Raw genomic sequence first — 4,889 nt, forward strand, 5'->3', positions numbered from 1 at the left:
TAGAGCCAGCAGGCGGTTTAAAAAAAATAAAAAATAAAAACTCCGACGGCAGAGATGCACCACGAGTAGCATTCTACCAAGCACTATGTCTGAACAAACTCCACGGTTACCAGAAGTCTCCTGGTTACTAGGTACTAGTTCAAACTGAAGTATAAAACAAACCTGAAGCTTGAAGAAACCCTAAATGTTAACAGAAAAAGTCCCGCGGACCAGAAAGGGTGAGCTGTTCACTTCTCCGTGTCCCGTAGGGTGGGCGGATCGTCTAAATCGATAGTATCGATGCCAACGCTGGTATTGGTATTTGATCGATACAACTGTAAATGAATCGATATTTTAATTTAGATAGCTCTCCTCTACGTTCACTATACTTTGCTTGTGTCTTCCACCTTCCTAGACAACGCCGCTTTCACATCTTGGCCCCATTGCTCCCTCCCCCACACCTGCTCCTCTGCTGTGATTCGTTGTTGTGTCGTCACGTGACTCCTGACACAACGGCAGAGGAACAGCGAGACTTGATGCACGTTAATGAGAGATCAGATGGCCGAGAAGGAGAAGATGTTGTGTGAAGCATTTTACGGCACTAATGATAATACTGCAACTTGTGATACGTGTAAAAGAGCGTTCGATACTGTGGCAACACTACAAACCTAACAGACACTTAAAAACAGACAAGAAAATGCTGATCTCAAAACGAGAAATGAGGAGGAACTCAATCCACTTCCATTGATTTTAAAACCGAAAAAAGGGAGAATTTTGTTATCCTTTATTATTTATTTTTAAAAAGGCGGTAAAATTTGGTTTGTATTAATTCTACAGTGCCTAATAACTAATAATTTGTGCACTTCATACATTAATAAAAATATTCCTAAAAATTGATCATTCATTCACCTCAGAAATAATGAAATGCTCTCCCCTACACAAAAGTATTTTTTTAAGTAAAAGTATCGTATGGTATCGGTATCGGCAATACGCCCCTATATGTATTTGGTATCGGATCGATACCAAATTTTGCAGTATCCCCTCTAGTGTCCCGTGTGCGAGTGAGAGGCACACAGCAACGGGTTCTGTGTAGGGAGGGGCGCTGGGACTACCAATCCAGAATAGTGTAGGGGAGGGCGCGTGGGACTACCTATCATAGATAGTGTAAGGGAGAGGCATTGTGACTGGCACTGTGACTAGCCTATCACAAACGGAGACACAGTCAATGGAGAATTTCATTGAATCCAAGCACGGATATTGACGTTTTACTCGGATAATACTTGTACTCGGAACAAAGTGCTTTATCCGTACCGATACTCGTTTCAGCCGAGTACTCGCTCATCCCTAGTTTGCATTATGTGTTGCTGGGTTACAGTGCACATTGGCGACAGCGACACAGGACGTTGACCTGTTTCTTTGAACCTTAATTTTTGCCCTCTGTCACTAGAGTGCGGATCGGCGGATTTTTCTGTCCGAGCCCGGCCCGCGTCCGACAGCAGTAACCGAACCCGACCCAAGCCCACAGCATTAAGATATTTATGTCCGAGCCCGACCCGAGCCCGACACAGTTAAAATCGCATTGTTTCTCAACTAATGACAATGTACGATTTTTTGTTGTGGAAAGCCGCTTTTATAAAGCATGTGAGGAAGGCATTGGGAACCTTCCATTGAACAGAACCACAGGTCCATCACTATCGGCCTTGACAACTATGTAAAACCTTCACACAGCTGACTTTCCTTCGTTTTCAATAGTTTTAAATCTCCTGCCCAACTTCTTTTTTTCTTTTCTTCCATCGTTGCGCTGCCACATGGCTTAATACGAACGTCTTTCGTTGTCACAGCTAGTTTAAAAACAACTCCGCACACGGAAGACGGATGTTAGGGTAATATTCGACATTTATTTAAATCCAAACGAACATCTCATCAGGTGAAACAGGCCCATTGCTTACCTACATAATAACTGTTTTAATTCAAAATGTCACCTTATCGCGCTGATGTGACCGAGCCCGACCCCGACCAGCATCCTTTCTAAAAATCAGTTCGAACCGCCCGACCCGTGGGTCCCGTCGTCCCGTCGGGCTCGGGTCGGTATCCATCCTCTATCTGTCACTAACAGACAAGTTCGCAAACTCTTACTTGAAGCAATAAAATTGATTAAAAAAAAAAATGATGGGGGCTTAAGGGCCCCCCCTAAAAAGGTCTAGAATTGCTACTGTGTAGCAGTGAGTAGGTGTATTTATGTACACCTCAATATACATGATTGTAACGCACAAGGTCCGTTATACTGTACATGTTGATTCATGCTGGCATTCAATAAATGTTAAGAAATCAGGGATACCTTTGTGAAATCTATATATAACAGTTTAGTACCAGAAAGTCATGAGTAAGTTTACTTTTTGAAAGTGTTTCTAACATTACATACCTGTGGTCCATCTGAACTAGGCTTGCTTAGACTAATTAACACATTTCTATCTCAGTTTGCAATGCACTACAAATTACTCTAGACGGAAGAAACAAATTAGGGTGCTATGAAAGGAAAGTCTAATGTCTAACTATTTGGCAATCCTTTTCTTAGAGCTTCTAAAATACACTTTTGGGAACACTCCCCATGAGGATGGATGGAAATTGTAACACAAATTTAAGCCGCAAGCACACAGTGACTGGGGACTTTCAACCGTCATCTGCTTATCTCGGTTATCCACTTCCCTCTCTTCCCCCCACATCCCTTTTTCCATATAGGAACACATGTAATTGTGTTTTTCTAGATTATAAGTTCAGTTCACAACATTAAAAGTAGTCGAGCCCACCAAGAGATTCTCCAACATTTTGTTTTCCATAAAGATGCGTAAACAATATTTTGGCACTGAGCAAAAAACTTAAACTGAAAACAAAATCAGCATAGATAGACATTGGCTAATCAAGTAGCTATTGCCTACACTACCATCCAGAGGACATAGAACAACATGATTATCCCTTTGAGGTGTTTTTTTCCCACCGGACAAGTATTTACAATTTTAGTTTGCTTTTACTCAGGTTTGGTCCACAAACACTGGTCTTTATTCATTTATTTATCATTTTAGTATACACTGTTGATAATATTTTCACCGCTTTACCTTGCCTCAGAGCGCCTAGCTTAAAACGGGTTGGGTTCATTTCAACAAGCATGAGTCAAGGCAGGCCAACTGCATGTGTGTTACATTTTATTACCTATTTTTAGTAATCTTGCCCATCTCACTTGGCTTCCTTAACATTTCTCATCCCAAGATGCCGCTTATGAACACACGTCCATCACTTAGTTTCATGGTAATTTAACTGGCGCCTCCAAAAGAACAACTGGCCCAGTCTGGCACCTTGTATAAATGAGCCAGAACTGCCACTTATTATCAATAGTGTAAAAGCCCTTAAAAGACAAAATTCAAACCATTACACTAACTCTAAATAAAGAGGCAGTTGAGGTGGTTTGTGAATCTGGTAAGATGGGGGCGCCTCCCTAGAGAGGTTTTCCAGTTACGTCCATCTGGAGGAGCCTCGGGAAGACCCATGACTAGGGAGGGATAATCCCAACCTGGCCTGGGAACGCCTCGGATCCCCAGTGGATTGGTTAATGTGGCTCAGAAGAGATTTGGGGTCCACTGCTGGAGCTCTCACCCCTGCCTCGATACCGGATAAGTGGACAAGATGATGGATTGATAATAACGAAGGAATTAATTTTTGTTACACATACGTCCATGCACAACCATACACATCCACATGCTTAATTAAACCATTTTTTACAGTCCTGGTGCACACACATTAAATGTAAATTCACATAAAACAAGCACAGGGAATAAGAGAGCTGTACTGAGCCTTTGGTGTTACCATAGTAGACAAAATGAATATAAAGCTTTTTATTTCATATCAGTGCTTATTAGTACAATTGGAACAAGTAGTGCAGTTTATTTCATAAGTAGGCATCCTCTTTGCACTTTGTTTTATAAGTCCTTTTGGATCTTTTTCTGTATTGATTCATTTTTATTCTGTGTCAAGACGATTCGATCTAGAGCTCTCCCTGTTATTGATGTTAAGAGATAAGCATGGATGTAAACTGACAGTAAGGTCAGCATAACTTAATCTCACTGACTGATGAATATCTTGTTTTAATTTATTTGTAATGATTGAATAAACACAAATGTCCTCAGTTGCAATAGTGTACATTTAATTCACAATGAAATATCATCATGCTAAGTACGCCCCCAGCGGTCTTATCCTCACTGTGAAGATTGGAAAAACCGTACTCTAAATTGCAAAATCAACTTCATATCACCCCTGTAAATGTCATCAATACCGTGTTGAACATAAACAATGAAAATGATGGAGACCTATGGTGAACAATAGATGGACGGAATGGCTGTTTTGTGCCCAACTGGTAATTTTAGAAATTAAACGAAAATGTGTGGGAAACTGTCTATTTTTAAACATTCAACCTCCAGTAACCCTCCCGAGGATTGTATCAGATTTTTGTGGTCTGCAATGGAAGTTTTGCATTGTGTGTGGACACAGAGTTGTGTGTGTGTGTGTGTGTGTGAACCGGCTTTCTCATGAAAGATGCGTAAGAAAACATGCATGAAAGAATGTGTTCTTATGCACGCATCGATTGGCGGCTTTACGTCCTAAGACTTTAATATGAAGTTACACAGTTTGGCATATTTGGTGCAGCTAGCAAGAAATTACTTAAACTGTGGGAAGACCTAATCAACTTACTACCACTATTGGAATGTCTTTAACTTGACTAGGTTTGATGTGGTTTTTCCACACAGTGGAAGGGGCACAGATTAGGTTTGACAACCCTACACACATAAATAATATGGTTATCAACACACGTAGATACATATTTATGTGGTTCTCTTACATTAACACTCATTAGCTCCATG

The 4,889-nt window shown here is 40.8% G+C and overlaps 1 protein-coding gene across 1 annotated transcript in view; it reads right to left on the minus strand.

Moving 5' to 3' along the window:
- Nucleotides 1-4,889, minus strand: part of slc12a4 (solute carrier family 12 member 4) — a 39,633-nt gene that overhangs the window by 34,076 nt on the left and 668 nt on the right. The gene's annotated exons all lie outside the window — the stretch shown is intronic.

This window comes from Etheostoma spectabile, chromosome 1, assembly GCF_008692095.1.
Source record: "Etheostoma spectabile isolate EspeVRDwgs_2016 chromosome 1, UIUC_Espe_1.0, whole genome shotgun sequence".
NCBI classification, from domain to species: domain Eukaryota; kingdom Metazoa; phylum Chordata; class Actinopteri; order Perciformes; family Percidae; genus Etheostoma; species Etheostoma spectabile.